General features: G+C 37.5%; 1 long non-coding RNA gene across 1 annotated transcript; it reads right to left on the bottom strand.

Moving 5' to 3' along the window:
• Positions 1 to 5,949: 5,949 nt before the first annotated feature.
• LOC127425733 (uncharacterized) lies at positions 5,950 to 13,223 on the bottom strand. Its single transcript, XR_007894661.1, has 3 exons — positions 13,100 to 13,223; positions 6,482 to 6,535; positions 5,950 to 6,379 (listed from the first exon to the last, which is right to left on the bottom strand). It is a non-coding gene; the product is annotated as an uncharacterized LOC127425733 (long non-coding RNA).
• Between the last annotated feature and the right edge of the window lie 6,383 nt (positions 13,224 to 19,606).

The raw sequence follows: 19,606 nt of genomic DNA, 5'->3' as shown, positions 1-19,606 counted from the left end.
TCAAGTGTTCATTTTCTGATAAGATGGGTTTTAATTATTTTTTTGATGCTATAAAAAGGAGGTGTGACATCATGATTGACAGCATCTCTGAGTGGAGAAGTCATGAAGGCATCTGCAGACTTATTTTCGGGAAAGCTGGGAGGAGATGAAGCTTTTAAACTTTAACTTTTAAATATCCATAACTGTGACTGTCTGTTTCAAACAGACAAAATGAGTTGTTCTGCAGTAAACTGTACTAACCGGCCTAAGGGATCTGAGGGATCATTGCACTTTTTTCGGTAAGTTATATTTGTGCTTGGTAAGCTAATCAGTAAATTAATGTTATTAGCTAGCTAGCTAAGACAACAACCAGTCTAACGTTAGCTATGTGGAAAAAACGCAGGTGATCGGTAGCTAGCAGTTACTAATTATTTTTTATTTTAGGAAATAATATGGTAAAAAATCTGAATTATACTCTGTCTAAAGATACCGCGGCTCCACCCCATGATCACTACTGTGCAGACTCTGGCTCCAAATGACTTCATCAGCGCAAGATGGCAGCGCCCGTTTCCGGGATATTTTGGCTTCATTTTTGTACAGTGGGATGAAGTGGAGACGCCATCTTTATATAGAGTCTATGCTATCACGTTTTAGATACAGACAGAACTTGTGTGACGAGCCAAAAAAGAAAAAGAAACAGTGAAATTGGGCAGCCCTGTCTAATGCCCCTAGAAAGAAAAAATCTACCAGAAGTCCCATGAATCATTTTAAACGTACACTCTGTGTACAGGATTGTTATTGCCTTTCTAAAAAACTTTACAAATTTAAAGTATTTAAGTGTTTTGAACATAAACTTGTGTTCTACTGTATCGAACGCCTTATTAAAATCAATAAACAGGATTAGGTTATTATCACTAAGGTGGTGGTTATATCTATAAGATCAAGAATAAGACAAATATTGTTGCAAATATGCCTTCCTTTCATGAAACCTGACTGAAATTGATCAATAAGGGAATCCAACCCTAATTTCAGTCTGCTGGCAAAAATAAGAGAAAACAATTTGGCATCACTGTTTAATAAAGTTATGGGTCTCCACCCGTCTAGTGATAAAGTACCCTTATTTGGCTTGGGTATTAAAGGGGACCAATTATGCAAAATTCACTTTTACATGGTGTTTGAACATAAATGTGAGTCAGCAGTGTGTGTACACAACCACCCTACAATGTTAAAAAGTCCACGCATTCCTCTTTCTTACATTTCTATTAATCAAAAACAGTGTCTCAAAATGACTGGTTTTGGTATCCGCTCTAAAGTGACGTCACTTTAGAGCAGGCCACGCCCACGACTGGTGACGGACTCCACCCTATTATCATAGATCCTCCACTGAGTGATCGGCACACAGTCCGCCATTTTTTTCTGCACTGGAGCAGCTACAGTGAGAAAAATAATGTCTCAACTTCGTAAGCGTCATAAGTGTTCTGTTGTAGGCTGTAAAAGTGAACATAAGAGTCTTCATGTACTCCCGGCATCAGAGCCACTGAAGACGCAGTGGACAAGTTTTGTTTTTGAAGAAAATGTGCCCCAAAACATACCAAAATTCATGTATGTTTGAGCCAATCATTTTACACTGGACTGTTTTGTGAATGGGGGTCAATGTAAAGCAGGATTTTCCAAAAAATTGTCTCTCAAGCATGGATCAGTACCAACTGTTCGTGTTCCAGCTTTATATCCCGAAGATGTAAGTATCGCACTTTATATTTTGTGAATGTTTGCAAATCGCATGATGCAAGACAACCCCCTAAAATGTCATGTCTCGTTATAGCGCATAGCTAACATCATTACAGTATATTTTTGTGTTGCTCATCCATCGTTGCTAAATGGCTGAAAAAACACCGGTATTTACGGTGTCAGACATATTGGTTCTGATTTGTTGTTGCTATAGTATCCAAAGCAGGAGCTGTAAAGGCACTGCCCTGTTCTGGAAAGGGGGTGGGGAGCAGCAGCTAATTTGCATTTAAAGAGACACACACGAAAACAGCGTGTTTTTGATTCCACCCAAAAAGAGGCATTAACAACATGGTATAATAAATGATCTGTGGGGTATTTTGAGCTGAAACTTCACAGACACATTCTGGGCACACCTGAGACTTATATTACATCTTGTAAAAAGGGGCATAATAGGTCTCCTTTAAGGTAATTATCCCTTGTCTGAGAGAGGGGGTTTAATATTCCTTTACTTATGGATTCATTAAACATAAATAAAATAAATGGGCAGAGGACATCTCTGAAAGTCTTATAAAATTCATTCGTAAAGCCATCATTACCAGGAGATTTATTGTCATTTAGTTTCTTAATATTATCAACAGCAACTATAATACTAAGCTCTTTCTCACATATGTTGCTATACTCATCACTAACAAATGAGTTATAATCAAAGTTTTTTTCTTTTTTTTTTTTTAAGGCTTCAATTAATGAGAACTATATTCCAGAGCTAGAATACAAAGTTTGATAAAACTCTGATACATGTTTTGAGATTGTGAATTTCTTTCAAGCTATTAACATTTTTGGAAATTAATAAAAAATGTGTCACTTGACACCACCTTGTTCCTTAAAAAATGCTGCAGAGGTTAGCAAGGCCATTTGTACCAGAGGTATCTGGTCTCAAATAAATATTAGTAAATGTGAGTTATTTGCACTTAAGAGTGTTAACTTCAATGAAATTGAAGGGATCCCTGTTAAGGAGGTTGTCATATACCTTGGTGTAAAACTTTGTAAAGATGAAACATCTCGTGCCTCTCATAACTTTGATACCATTCTTGCCAGTACTAAAAGAAAGTTTAATTCTTGGATGCAGAGAGATTTGTCCATTTACGGTCGTGTTTTAATGTCTAATTTGGAGGGTTTGTCGAGGTCTGCATGTCTCCCAGGCTCCATTTGTACCAAAGTCATTTACTAAAGAGTTTGACAAATTATTATTTGATTTTGTGTGGAAAAATAAGCCTCATTACTTAAAGAAAAATAAAAAATGCAATCCACATGATCAGGGTGGTTTGAATGTTTTGGATTTCACAACTTTGAAAAACAAGATAAACTGGCTAAATAATTTTATTGTTGCTCTATGTGGAATATTTTCTCTAACCATTTGTTTGAACAACTTGGTGGTATAAATGTTTTTCTTAGATGCAATTTTGATGTTAACAAAATACCTCTTAAATTATCTATTTATGACGTGGTGTTTGATTTAAAAAAAATTATCCTCACTCTTTCTACATCTGGAACAATAAGTATATCACACACTGAAATAGATCTCTGTTTTTTAGATAGTGTCATTAGTTGGTCAGTTATTGAATACTGATTGTCAGTTTTTGAGTATTAACAAACTATGTTCTAAATTTAAGTGCCATATTTCCGTTAAAGAATATTGTATTGTCATGAATTCAGTTTCTTTCAGATTCAGAGATCAAAGCAATTGGTGTAACATTGTAGGCAGTAAGATTTCTAAAATAATTTTTTTTTTTTTTTTGGATAAGATTGATGTAATTAATGTTAAGTGCAGTAATCAGATGATTAGATCTCTCTTTGTTAATATTTCTACCCCTCCATTGAAATTTGTTTGGAAAATGTTTCCCTGTTTTGTTTGGGAAAATATTTGGGGAGCGGTATCCTTTAAAATTGCTCACAGAATATATCATGTGAAAGAAACACTAGAGCGTTTTCATCTGGATATAGATTACAATAGCTCTTTTTGTAATACATTATTTTTTGAATATCCCTGTTCATCATCTTTTTGGCATGAGATGTCACAATTTCTGAGTTTGAAAATGAAATTTTATTTAACCCTAAATCTATCAACAGTTTTACTTCATTCAAATGAATATAACATTTAAAAAAGAAAAGTGTATGTTATTGATTTGTTTTTGTTAATAGGAACATTTTATATTCATCAAAGTGGAGTGATTTTGCACAGTAATTTCGTTGGGGCTCATCACATATTTAAGTTTAATACATAACTGTTGCCTTCTGGCCGACACTTCAGAGCTCTGAGCACCAGAACCGTCAGCCACAAGAACAGTTTTTTCCCTCAGGCTATTCATCACATGAACAGTTTAAACTGCCACATTGAGCAATAATTATGTGCAATACACAGCTTAGTCTATTTATATTTATCCAACACATCCAACCTCTTCTGCCATTACATTCCCTTGCACTATCTATATATAACAGATTTGTATTTGCACTACGTATATATGTATGTGTGTGTATACATATGTGTGTGTGTATATATATATGTATATTTTGTCTTATTGTGTATTCTATATATACTTAATTGTCTATCCAATTTTTATTCTTATTCTATTTCTATTTATTTTTATTCTTTATTTTATTTATTTATTTATTTATTTAAATTATTTTTTCTTATTATCTTTGTGTGATGAGGAGGAGGCGGGAACCAGCTGAACCGTCAAAATAATAGTTTAATGAAAACTTAAAAAGACACAGAACACAAACCAACACACTGCAGCTGCGTGTGGCTCTCTCTCTCCCGAACTGCCACATTCTGCTGCACTTATCCCTCTCCTTGGCTGATTAGCCCGATTGGGGACCGGGCATCCGTAGTCATGGTCCGGCCCCACCTTCCTCCTCGTCACACTCTGTCTTGTTGCTGTATTGTATTGTTGTGTACTGGAAGCTCCTGTCACCAAGACAAATTCCTTGTATGCGTAAGCATACCTGGCAATAAAGCTGATTCTGATTCTGATAACTTTGCAAATGAGCTCCGTGTCATTCGAAAATTCTCTCTCCATTCGTTGCCAGTAAATTCCTTAAAAACGACTCACCAGTCCTTGCTTCGCACACAAATCCAACACACGGGTTGCTTCAGAGGGGAATTAATCTATATAACTAAGTCTGTGTATGCTCAGGTCTAACTCTTGACATAGAGCATTGTACCGCATCCTGTTGGCGATAATAATTTGCAATATCAAATTGATTGCCATAGTTGACGTCTGAAAATACAGTGAAAAAACGGAGAACAAAAAAACATCCTCAGGGTTCCCACTCTTTTCAAGGCACAATTTTCCAGGACATTTTATGTGCCCAACAAGTGTAGTATTTAAGGAAAAACACATGCATACATTTAAATCGAGCTTTTATTTTGGCGTTTCTGTTTGTTTTTGATGGTAGTTTCTCATCTCCAGATAAGCAGTTTGCTCCATGGCCTGGTGTGATTATTAATCCCCATAAAGCTGTGATTCAATTTAACAAATACATAGTCTGTATGTGCTGCACACTTCAGAGTGCTTTCTGTCATCTCACACACACACAAGAATGCATGTGATGATCATGATGAGGTGTTTTCAGTGTATGAGCAGCCAGCTTTACACATTCATTTTGAAACGTGCATCACTTACAGATTATTTATTAATTAAATTAAATCAGATACTTTTTTGTTTAATTATCACACTAGGACATATCACAATTTTAATTTGATTAATTGTACATGCAAACATTACTTTTTGTCCAAATGTCATATTACATGACATTTTGCATTTTATTGCTAATGCCATTTTTACAACTAGATTCCATGTTTTCATATACTACATGTGGTAACCGCGATGTAAGCTGGCTCTGATCATTGAATTATTGAAAATGAATTCACATCCTGACGTATTAAGGTCAAATCACCATGCTACCAACCCAGTGTGAATTCATTTAAATGAATTCTGAAAAGCTTGCACTTAATGTATAAAAACATCAAATCTTATGTCTGAAAAGGTGTTGGGCACTGTTGGAAACTCTCAGAGAGGACCAGGAGACTCGGGTTAATTTTCATCAGGATTCTTTACTGTAGAAGATCAGTAGCATCAGTCTACACGTCAGAACGTTCTGTCTCGTGCTGCAGTCATCAAGTCTGACTTAGGGAGGCATACATTGTGTTTTATAGGCATTCAAGGAGCAGTACTTCCAGGTGTTACAAAGCATTCAGGTGAAACTAAAGCATCCTGTGGGTGAAGACTCTGAATTCTATTACCCCTAATCCAATTAGCATAACAACTATATTACTCAGACAACTTCATTATCATATAAATAAGGAAGGGTCCACCCCTACGGCAATACATTTACATTTGACTCTGACATTGATTGAACCAAGAACAATGGCCACCAATTCACAGAATAGGGCTGGGGCACCTAGAGCCATCACAGGCAAAAAGGGGCTACTAGACCTAGTTAGCATGAGAAACATGTCTTCATTCACATACACTCTCGGTCAAGCGGACAAACAGGATATGGCCATTGGGAGATAATCTCACAGAATCACGATACCAAATACCTTGAAAGTCCAATACAATGTGCATCACTTTAGTTTTTCATGTGATGTTATATGTCTGTTGGTCAAGCTCTATTAGAAAATGAAAAGAGAATGGGTTATTGTAATTGTTCAACACAGAACTGATCATTCAACCAATTTTGCAAAAATAAAATGAGTAAACATCAGTCATACCGTTTTCTTTGGTGGATGCAGCAGCTCCTCCACAGCTTTTGTTTTTGTTTATACCTATACAGCATGTAAAACAATTGTTGAAAATATTTTAAACAACATGGTAATTTAAATAGATATATTCACAGGAAAACATCTAAATTTTAGATGCAAACTCTAAACTTTCAGCACATACATACAAACAAAGCACATTCTGACAGTCCATCAAACAAGTAACTTTCACAAAGGCCCTGTTTACACCTGTTTTTGAGACCTGTCTCAAATCATCCCAACATAAGTGGTCAGGTGAGACACATTGCTGTTTGTATCTGGTCAATCAAATGTGTCTCCTGTGGCCAGAAATGGTGCACCATTTCTCCAAATTACACATGAATTTAATTGAACCACAAACATCTTTGGAGCAGAATTTTCAGTTACTTCAGTGAAGTACAAATCTAAAAGAGAGAGGAAACTCCCTACCTAAAAGGATGAATTCGACTGTGCGGTATGAGGAAAACTGAGTGATGCTCTGCACTGTATGTCGGATGCATCCCAACTTGGCTGACAAGTAAGTTACTATCCTGTTCATTTTAGTTGAGTAGGCTAGCTGATTTACTAGGCTAGACAATGTTCTCAACTTTGAAAATAAATGGCTAACTGATGGTTGAGATAGGAATAAAACATTCACTTTAGCTAAAGTCATAAATAATATTGAAATTGTGGCAGCTAGCTACATTGCCTGGTTACCTGTAGAAAAGCTTGGGGCACAGTGGGCCTATATGCGCTAAGTTAAACAGTGTTTCTGCACTATCATGGTAAAGGGGTCATGATAATGGTAATTGTACTATAAAAACATACAGTTTCAGAAGTTTCAGAACTCAAAACGTCCTCCTCAATGAGAAAAAAAAAAAAAATTTGTTGAAATCAAGCAGCCAGAATAACTCATTCTCCACTTCCCCCGACATTTTGATGTAACACTGTGCCAGAGTTTTCAAAGCACTTCCACGTGTAATATTGGCATGGTGTTGATACTTTTCTTATGCAATGACGTTAGCCAATCATAACAGTGGGCGTTTACGGTCAAGTCTTGAAGCAGCAGCACCAAAACTGAGCGTTCCTGACAGTAGGTCAGAATGAGGGTTGAAAATTATCATGTTTTACAAATTTATGACTGTTTCTTGTGTAAAAAAACTTAACTTATATTGCAAGTGAACCTCAAGGAGCATATTAAAATAATAAAGGCATGTCAGCATGCCCCTTTAATGTGATCCCTACTAGCTGTAAATGATGGCAATGGAGGATTTTTTTGTTTATTTGACTACCGTACATACCATAATATAACAACCATGTTTTATTTAACCAAGAAGTCCCTTGAGATTAAATCTCTTTTTCAAGGGAGACCTGGACTTCATATGACAATAGCCTCCTCCCCTACCCAGCACAGTTTATTTTTCTGTTGTGGAGAATCAAGTTGATAGTACTGTATAAGTATACTGTTAGGTTGGGCATTTATCGTAATTTATAGTAAAAATATTGCTTCTGAATAAATTATATTTACACCACAATTGAAAAAATAAAAGTCTTTTTTTTTCTGGAGAGGCAACTTTTTTACTCTGACAAGTAAATGACAAATTTTCTATTACACTATAACTAGAAATGCTATACACCGATCAGCCACAACATTAAAATCACCTGCCTAATATTGTGTAGGTCCCTCCCAAAACAGCGCCAAGCCGCATCTCAGAATAGAATTCTGAGAAGTTATTCTTCTCACCACAATTTTACAGAGCGGTTGTCTGAGTTACCGTTGACTTTGTCAGTTTGAACCAGTCTGGCCATTCTCTGTTGACCTCTCTCATCAACAAGGCATTTCCGTCCACAAACAATCATGCCACACTCCAAATCACTGAGATCACATTTTTCCCCATTCTGATGGGTTGATGTGAACATTAACTGAAGCTCCTGATCCATATCTGCGTGATTTTATGCACTGCACTGCTGCCACACGATTGGCTAATTAGATAATCGCAAGGATGATTGTTGGTGCCAGACGGGCGGGTTTGAGTATTTCTGTAACTGCTGATCTCCTGGGAGTTTTATGTACAACAGTCTCTAGAATTCACTCGGAATGGTGCCAAAAAAAACAAACAAAAAAAACAACAACATCCAGTGAGCATAAAATGTTAAAAAGTGTTTTGTGGAGACAAGTTAAATATGTGAAACATGTTAACCTATTTCCTGTAACACGTTAATGCACCATTTAGGACTTAATACTTAAAAACACTGCGGACCCACCTGCGGGTCCAAAAATGTCGTGAAAAATGTTTATGCTTAAAATATTCATGTCTCTGAATACATAAGTCAGGTGTAAGAGGTATCGTGGTATCATTTTAAAGCTTAGAACCATAACTTCTGCATTTATGTTACATAAAATAACATAAGGAAAATATTCGCGCCGCAATTCAGTGCCACCAAGAGGTCATGTTGTAGAAATATGAATATAAAAGTTTTTCAAATAGCACTTAGACAAGTCATACTGTATAGCAAATACAGTACAGTTTATTTTGTTGCCCTGATACCACAGATCGAAAGATTTCAATAGAATCACAAAGTGTCTGTAAGACATCAAATACAAGTCTCTTTTGCGAGCCGATCACTGCTGATTATTGATGATAAAATCTTATACATAATAGCAAAAGGGGAGGATCTTAGCTTTCTAGTGATACCTGCATTGAGCTTCTAGTCCACTAAGAGGCCGAGATATTCTATGAAACAATGGGGGTGGTGCATGAGCTAAAATGCATTAAGAGTACCACCTATATTTCAGATCTACATTTTGTGGTAGATAGAGGAAAAAATACGTAATATGAACTGTAGGGCCCTATGATTCCCATGTTGTGGAAAACACGGACGGAATCGCAGAATCCAGTCATAAAAACTAAATGAACTGTAAAACATGGAATGTCACAAAATTTGACATATTTGGAATAAAATGTATAAATGCACAATTAATCAAATTAAAATTTTAATATGTCCTGATTTGATGATTAATACATAAAAGGCTGAGATTTAATTAAACAAATATATGGTTTGCATGAGCTATGCTTCAACAGTAAGTGAATGTGTGGGGAAGCCACTGCTTAAGCACTAACCGCATCATAATCATCACATGCAATTTGTGTGTAAAATGTAATATTCAATGTAGTTGTAGTAATAATAATTATAATAAATCAATAATAATTACATTATATCTAAGCAATGTCTCACAAGCAAGAATTTCATCACTGCTTTCATTAATATTGTAATGCTCTACAGTGCAGCACTGTATTTGACAAAAAAAATTTAAACAAATAATAATAATAATTAATAATAATAATCAATCGTTTTGGATTGAGTTCTGAGTATCAGTATAGAAGCGCTTCATTTGATAAAAATAGTGCCATGGTATGTTGAAAAGTAACTGTTCTGTTTTCATTTGATTAAAATGCTATGAATTCATTTGATTAGACAGTTTTATTATTTTATATTAAAATGTAATTAAACTTAAAAACCCAGAATTCAGAGAAAATAAAACTGAAAACACAGAATTTGGGAAAAAACTAAAACAGAATTTGGAAATAAGCAAGCTCTAGGCAGGAGAGCTAGTGGAGGCAAAGCATGCACAAGATGAGATGATCACCTCTTAATTTGAAAACAAGCCGGTCAGTACAAACCCAGCTACTGATGAAAGAGAAATCAGGAAAATCCTTTATACCCATTACCTGGGTGCATGGGGATACCCACTATGTGCTGTCCAGGGTGGTCACCATCATGGCTGGGCCCGGATCATGGACCTTGGAGTTCAGTCTAGTGAAGGACCTTCCTGTGCCCTTGGTTGTAGGGAGAGACCGGCCGGGTTTTTAATGTCTGCTGTCTGTTACCATGCAAACTCCAGCCCGAACAAGAGGCCAAGCTCCCCCCGGAAGACCCTGTGTGCAACCAGCCCTGCTAGCCACCGACAGTGAAAGAGAGGGTGGGTCTAGACAGGAACCGGTTAATTCTGTACTCTGATCTATTCCAACAGGCACACTTACATCACCTTGCCGGGCAATTGGGAGTGCAGAACACCGCCCAATGTATACGAGATAGCTTCCATTGGTCGGGACTGGACAGGGAGGTGAAACGTTTCTGACAGTTCAGTGAACTGTACAAACATGCAGCTCCCCAATGATGACCACTCAACCCCCTGATTTTACTGCCCATTACAGAGGTGCGCCTTGAGTGCATAGGAATGTATCTGCTGGGTTCGCTGCCGAAATCCTGCCCTCGCGGTCACAAATATATATTTTTTGTTTTGGTAGATTACACTACCCTCTATCTGAAGCATTCCACTATAAAAAAGCCACGGCACAAAACATTGCCTAGGAATTATTTTCTATTGTGCAGCCAAGTAGGCATACCAAAAGGACTTCTTACCGACCAGGGCACTCCACTTGCTCCTGGCAGGTTGTGGATCTGTGTAAGCTGCTGTGAGCAAAACAGCTTCGCACTTCAGTCTACCACCCGTAAACAGATGGACTGGTGGAACGATTTAACCAGACATTAAAAGAATACTGAAGCAGGTTTAGCTGAAGATGGGCATGAATGGGATTTCATGATCATGTATGTGCTATTTGGCTTTCGAGATGTGCCCCAGGCCTCTACAGGATTTACACCATTTGAGCTGCTCTTTGGACCACCTTGAAGTCTACTGGATGTTGCTAAAGAAGCCTCAGAGCAACAGCCATCACCCCACCAATCCATCTTTGAGCATGTACAGGACATGAGAAAGAGTATCGAATGTTCACTAAAACATGAACACCTGGAGGGAACTCAGTGCGCCCAGCAGCGGACATATAACATATCGGCTTAGGCATGTGAGTTCCACCCTCGTTATGAATTATTAATTTTGATTCCATGTGCCATATCAATATTTCTTGCATCTGGGCAGGTGCCATACACCATGGTGGAAAAGATGGGACCTGTGACCTACCATGTCCACCTGCTGGGCCAGTGACGAGTGGAGCAAATGTATCATGTAAAACAGTTAAGCGCTGAGAGGAACCTACAGCTCAACTCTCTGCACTGGCGATGGATACAACACCAAAGGTTGCCATGGGAGATTATCTTGCGCCAACTCAGAAGCAAGAACTGGAAGCCCTTGTCCGTCAATTCTCTGGTGTGTTCTCTGAGACCCTGTGTTGGACGGAAATAATTTTCCATGACATCAAAACAACTCCTGGAGTGGTAATACAGCAGCAACCTTACCGGATACACAAGGCTCAATGATGGGCTATCGAGGAGGAAGTACAACTTGTGCTGAAACTATGGGTGATAGAGGAATCCAGAAGCCCGCAGTCCAGCCTTATTATGATGGATTGCCTTAGGGTTCCCAACACAAATTATTGTATTGTTCTTTTGTATTGAATACATAATTCAAACATTCACAGTGTAGGTTGGAATACGTATGTGAACCCCATTAGTTAAAACAGATTGTACTAGCCTTAAAGTTTATTTAAACTAATGACCTAGCAGGCTATTTGTGCCTGAGATGATTTTCTAAGGCTTACCTAGTTAGAAACATATTTCTCTGTTAGACATTAACAAAGACAGGATGCCATGTAGCAAGCTGACAGAAAAGAGAGAACGTCCCCCAGCAACCACCTGAGCAAATAGTATTTGTCTGAGAGAAAACTCAAGTGCAGTGAAACAAGCTTCTTTTTCTTACAATTACTTGGGAGATTACTGCAGCCCATACAACTAAATTCTTCAAATTGAAAAATGGAAATAAATCTTTCACCGTGCTGTAGAATGTCAGAGAGATGATAGCCCGCTGCAGTGAACTGACTTGAGAGCAAACACTGGACAGGAGAGTATCTAATCAGAAAACGTATTGGACTCTGTTTACACCTGTATGTACACCTGTGATCGGATCGAAATGCATATTAATACCAGGTGTAAAAAAATTAATGAATAAATGTAGCCTTCCTTGAATAACAGAACTCTGAAAAAATGTCTTGTTCTCTTGTTTATCTACAGAAAGTCTGATTGTTTCACTAAACAATCGAGTAAAAAGAGAAACACAATTCATTGTATTCTGTATTACACAGTACTTGATGAATGACAACCAAGTCATTAATAATTACTGGATAAGATTTGTACATTTTATAGGGATTCAAGTTTCCATTTGGAAGTCAGGTACTAATTTTCCAAATCATTACATTTAAATGAAAATACTTTGGGAACAAATGTCTTCAGTAAGAACCTGAACATTCAGATAGATATTTAAAACTGGCTTGTGAGACGTTTTACTCTACACAAGCTGTCACAACAAGTAATATCTAGGCAATTAAATATATTAAACCAGCACAAAACTAAAGGTGAAAATTTCATGACTTTCTAGTCCTTGAAATTGCAATCTTGAAGCCCCCTGATAATATCAATGTATTTTTACAAGTATAGGTCTATATGGCATCATCATCTGTAACTTCAAATTTATTGTTTCACTTTACGTTTAATGTGCAGGAATACAAAACTGAAGCAACAACAATTTAGACACACAGCAAAACACATCACTGTTTGGCCTAATGCAATTCCAATGTGAAGACAGACAAACCGACATACCATTATTGTCAGAGGTTGCATTCAGAGATCTGGCTCCAATGTCTTCTTCATCAGGCTCCTCACTGTCAGCATCCTCATCCGTAAAATATAACAAAACACAAAGCATTTTGTATCTTTTTTTAAGGTCATACTTAAATTAGGTGTCTTTAACTACTATGTACTTTAATAAAATAGTTAAGCATTTGATATAATGTACAGTTAAAGTCAGAAGTTTACATACACTTAGGTTGAAGTCATTAAAACTCATTTTTTAACCACTCCACAGATTTCATATTAGCAAACTATAGTTTTGGCAAGTCGTTTAGGACATCTACTTTGTGCATGACATGAGTAATTTTTCCAACAATTGTTTACAGACAGATTGTTTCACTTTTAATTGACTATGTCACAATTCCAGTGGGTCAGAAATGTACATACACTAATTTAACTGTGCCTTTAAGCTGCTTGGAAAATTCCAGAAAATAATGTCAAGCCTTTAGACAATTAGCTACTGATAGGAGATGTACTGAACTGGAGGTGTACCTGTGGATGTATTTTAAGGCCTACCTTCAAACTCAGTGCCCCTTTGCTTGACATCATGCGAAAATCAAAAGAAATTAGCAAAGACCTCATGAAAAAAATTGTGGACCTCCACAAGTCTGGTTCATCCTTGGGAGCAATTTCCAAATGCCTGAAGTTACCACTTTCATCTGTACAAACAATAATACGCAAGTATAAACACCATGGGACCACGCAGCCATCATACCGCTCAGGAAGGAGACGCATTCTGTCTCCTAGAGATGAACGTAGTTTGGTACGAAAAGTGCAAATCTATCCCAGAACAGCAAATGACCTTGTGAAGACGCTGGAGGAAACAGGTATACAAGTATCTATATCCACAGTAACACGAGTCCTATATCGACATAACCTGAAAGGCTGCTCAGCAAGGAAGAAGCCACTGCTTCAAAACCGCCATAAAAAAGGCCAGACTACAGTTTGCAAGTGCACATGGAGACAAAGATCTTACTTTTTGGTGAAATGTCCTCTGATCTGATGAAACAGTTTGGCCATAATGACCATCGTTATGTTTGGAGGAAAAAGGGTGAGGCTTGCAAGCCGAAGAAGAAAATCCCAACCGTTAAGCGTGGGGGTGGCAGCATCATGAGTAAGAGGTAATTTGTTTGGTTTGTAATTTAAAATAAATACACAATAAGAAAAGCATCAGTGTGCTTTTTGGAACACTAACATATAGCACAATTCTATAAAATTATTGTTATTTGAAGAAATGCTGGCAAAATTCCCTGTATTAAATTAAATAAATTACCAAATGAAAAAAGCATTAAATTAAAAAAATAAATTACCAAACGAAAATAAATATATTTTTAGACATATATATGCCTTTTCTTTACACATACTTAAATTAGCCGTACCCTGTTCTGTAGACGAATAAAGTAGGCTGAATGACATTTTCTACACTTCAAGACTATAAACTATCAGAACTATTTGTCCAATGTGGAGTTCACTTTCAGAAAACGAGCTTTTGAACATTTCAAAACTTTTAAATATTTTAAATCTAACCCTCTTTACCTCGGATCGCATTTGCTGAGCTTCTTCAGAAAATGTAAATTGCATTATAACGCTAAAATTAATTTTAGATGATAATCAAGTTCAGTTGGTCGTTAAAAGTTGCTGGACAAATATACGGACATAATGCAGTTGAGATGGCAATGCTTTAGATGATTGTTCAAAATCGCCTATTGAATATCAGGAATGTATCATATATGTAAACCCTGATATTACACTGCATCAGTTTTTCTTTAATAGCTGTGCACAGCATATACACATCGGTATATCGGATGGTCCTTATACTAAGACCAAAAGTTTCCCCACTACTTGGTGCAGGTTGCCTGCTTGAACAGGGCCATGACGATTCACTTTCGGGTCGAACCGGTGGCAACCTGCGATATGCGCAACATCAGGACCAATATTACAGTCCTATCAGAAGGGCAACTGCTCCCTTTTGATTGCAATTCCTCGTCTTCTGATTGCATTTTTTGTGAAATTAAAATGACAGTTAGCTGGTTAATTTCAATGAATTGTCTCAATACTCTCCCCATTTTACCAAAACTTCAGAGGAAAAAAAATTAGGGACATCTGGGAGGCGAATTAGCGATAAACACACATTTCTGTATGGAAATGGCTTAAGAGCAGATTTCTTTTGCGATAAACCAAAACCTATGCGACAAAGTGTTTTTTAGGCATGACGTCATCACGCACACCATTTTTATCGATAAAAGGCCATTTGAAGGGAAACAGGCAGAAGATGGCAAATTTCGCAAATTTTTTTTTTTTTTTAACGTATTTTCACTTTGTCGATAACAAAATAGCGCGACAAGTGGATGGAAACTAGGCTATTGTTATCGCGTTTGCTCTATTAGACACAATTGACCCGCAGCAACTGTTGGTGGATATTAACTTTATCGAAAACAAATCACACAAACTCCGATCGCAAGCGGCTGTTTTTAATTTCCAAAGTGCTGTCGCTGTGAGAGATAATGAGGTCAAATATCATCTAATGATGATTTTATATGACCAGATATAACGGGAGGAACAGATCCCGTCTCCAACACTCCGCACATGGACTACTGTTTCAGAAAGGATAAGTGAATAAAAATAATGTCATTGCATTTATTTTGAATGTAGTAAATAATATTGTTCAATCGAAACGGCTGTTATTAAGTTTTGATATGGAATATGATATTGAAGTAAAATATTATTATTTATTATATGTGGGTTAATAATTTAAGCAGTTAAGACACATAATGTATGTCTGACGGTAGTTTCATTTCTAAGTACACTAATTCTTAGGCTTTAGAAGTGTGTTAAACGTGAGGATGTGTATTCATCAACCTGTTTCATGTCCGACATAATCATACAGGCTCATTGAACCAAGTTTAAACTTGTTTTGCCGAAAATTCAGAAAAGAACCATAGCGTTTCTGCAACTACTGGCATTTTTAAGTCCCAGCAGTGAAATTTTAGATTTATGTTGAAATTTGTCATATGATGCTTGATAAATATAAACACAATGTCATTACACACCTTGACATAAAAAATAATTACTGATTAATGCGCTTTAATAAAAAAATTATGACGCATTTATAGGTCCAAACACCATTTTTGTTCATGTCCCACAACTGCGGTCTCAGTGTTGAGATAGGCTACGTAAAATGAGCGAATTCAATTATAATATGACATTATTTCAAATGAAATTGTTTCATATAAATATTACTTTACGCCTTTGATTTTTTTTTTTTTTTTTGTTTACTGATCATTTATATGATTATTATTTTTTCTCCCATATAAATGCGCCTGTCGCACACTTTTGAGTCCTTACCGCAAAACTGAACAAATGTCATAGTAAAAGTTTTTTTTCAAAGCCAAACAAATCTAGTTTCTATGGAAACAGAAGTTAGCACGTGAGCACATGGTAAATATCATCATTTCTTCTGAAGTATTTATTGTGTGTCCTTACCATACAGCTTAGTAATTGTGTATTTTGAACCACATTTTTAAAATAAATGTATATTACTGTTGAATTTATGTATATTAGATGCTAAGAGTCAAAACTAATGTAGCAGACCTTGCTAGCTGCCAATTATCTGCAATATAGCAAAAGTATCATTTCCGCAACATGTATTTACCATAGCAGCTTTAGGTGTCGTGGTAAAGACCTTGTGTTGCGGTAGAGACAAATCCAAGGTTTATACTGTATATTATATTGCAAATATTAAGTCTATTGTAAACTAAATATAAACATGGCATTTTTGCAACCCTGGATGAGACCAAATACATCTACAATAAGATCACAAAAATGCAGAGAGGAAATGAGAAAAGACCCAGACAGATATGAAGAGTATCTCCGGAAGGAAAAAGAGCGTTACAAAAAACGAAAGGAAAATGGGCAGATAGTGGTGGCTTGGCGGTTAAGGCTCTGGGTTACTGACTAGATGGGGTTCAGGGGTTCAAGCCCCAACACCGCCATGATGCCACCGTTGGGCCCTTGAGCAATGCCCTTGACCCCATCTGCTCCAGGTGTATCATGGCTGACCCTGTGCTCTGACCCCAGCTTGGCTGGGATATGCAAAAAATAGGGGCAGCGCTGGCTCAGCGGTTAAGGCTCTGGGTTACTGATCAGAAGGTCAGGTTCAAGCCCCAGTACTGCCAAGATGCCACTGTTGGGCCCTTGAGCCAATCTGCTCCAGGGGTGTCATGGCTGACCCTGCACTCTGACCCCAGCTTAACTGGGATATGTGAAAAAAAAGAATTTCACTGTATATGTGCAAATGTGTGATAAATAAATAAATAATTATTAATTAAGAGTGTCTCCCAACTGATGAAAAGAGAGCAAAATCTGAAAAGACAACAGTGGATGATAAATAAAAGAAACCAAAATTCTGCAGGCCTCAAATCAGTTTGTTGCTACACACACACCACCACTATCCCCAGAAGCCTTACCTGTGAATAAAGTTGGTTATGACTGACTCGTTGCTCCTCTATGACCTGCTGGTGTCTCACATAATGTGGTAGCTGCTGGTAAGAGGGGGCGTAAAAAAGAGGCAATCAAAGATGTACAAAGAACTCACAGATGCAAAGTACAAGCTGAAGAAACCATTGGCCTCAGTCAAAAAATACAGGAAGTGTTGTTTCAGGCTTTCAGAAAACTGTGCCCAACAGACTCACTGCAAACCAAAGATCGCCACCAGAATCGCACATCCCAACACCAAATTAAAAGGGTTTTTACTGTTCCATAATGTCATTATGTCAGAGCTAAAAGAGAATAGTAAGTCACTGACCAACCCCAAGGAGAAGCAGATCCTTTCAAAAGTGATTGCAGGAAAGATCATTAAGAAATATCGGCTCGGAAAATGTGCACGCCAAGAGTTCGGGTTGTCACAAAAGATGATGAGAGCAAACCAAAAGAGGCCAAGCTCCCTGGAATATCACAGGAGACAACAATCAAATGTGATCACCAATGCTGATGAAATAACAGTGGCACATTTTCTTGGAAGGGATGACAACAGCAGGGCCACCACAGGAAAACGGGACACAATAACTAAAAAGCAACTAAAAATTTAGAAGCACCTACTCTCTGATTCACTTAAGAATTTACACCTGAAATTCAAAGCAGAGAATCCAAATATCAAAATCTCATAGAGTGAGTTTTGCAAGAGAAAACCATTTTGGGTTGTACATCCATCAGTCAAAGACAGGGAAACATGTCTCTGTAAGCTATGTGAAAATGCACAATTCATGGCGGACAGGCTATTCCAGCAAAGTGTATTGAAGACTAGCAAGGTTGAAGACTAGATGGTATCCATATGTTGTAATCCCATCAAAAGAGTGCATGTACAGGGAATGCTCCATGTGCAGGAAGAAAGCACTCTAAATTCTGCCATTTGAAGAGGGGAGTCAGACGTGGTGGCATCAGTGGCAAAACAATGTGGAGGAGAAAGAGGATGTCAAAAGATGGCGGTACAGAGAAATTTACAGTCCGTTTAACAACAAAGGAGAAGGTATATGGAACCTTCCAAAGCCTCATTGATGACTTCTCCGAATTGCTGCAGGCAAAATAGGACGGCAAGGGACCAGCGGATGGTGTGGGTGCAGCAGTAAAGAGGACGACGGATGCCCTAGTGGCAAAGGGGGTGGACATAGAGAATGGGGCCAAATCGTATGATGAAATATCAGAGGTTGAGAGATCCCTGATTGATGATCTGCAGACAGTTAAAGGCACCATGAAGATCCATCAGGTATGTAATAATGCTGCACCATTAAATTTAATGAATATTTAAAATAAATATAAATTTTATAGATGAATGTGAACAAATACTTTCAGTAGACGTTAGAATTATTGTCTCTGTCCTGTGGCTAAGATGTTTGAGAATTGTGCAGAATATTCTGCTAAGTTGCCAAAATAGTATATTTTTCAGATCCACACATCAGTCTCTGGGCAAATCATGTGGAGAGTGCTGAGCTGCTTCTGCAGAAACCCAGATCCAGATCCACGCACCTGCTTCAGCCCACAGTGCGTCACCTTTGCTTGTGCATCAAAGCCTTCCACAGGAGCCCTCCATCAGCATCCTCCGACATTCCAGGAAACCAAGGTGATACAAACAATTTCTGATGTCAAATTGCTGATTGGTAAATGGTATGTCGTTCTGTATGACAATGACCTTTATCCAGGCATCATCCAAGATGTTGATACCGAGAGTTGTGCTTTGGTCAAAACAATGCACAGGGTTGGGGCCAGTAGGTTTTATTGACCAATGAAGGATGATGTGAACTGGTACACACGAGAGTGTGGTTGGGCTTGTGCCAGAACCAAAACCAGTGACATCAAGGCACATGATGCTTACTACTCAGTGTGGAAGGAACTCTTAATTAGTTACCTCTACATGTACCAAAAGCCTCAAAGTTGCAATGAGATTACTCCTCAGTCTGAAATGAGAAATAGTTGGGCTTGGTA

Source organism: Myxocyprinus asiaticus, chromosome 34 (genome assembly GCF_019703515.2).
Source record: "Myxocyprinus asiaticus isolate MX2 ecotype Aquarium Trade chromosome 34, UBuf_Myxa_2, whole genome shotgun sequence".
NCBI classification, from domain to species: Eukaryota; Metazoa; Chordata; class Actinopteri; order Cypriniformes; family Catostomidae; genus Myxocyprinus; species Myxocyprinus asiaticus.
The sequence above is the reverse complement of the archived record's forward strand: the minus strand, read 5'-3'. Positions and strand labels throughout refer to the sequence as shown.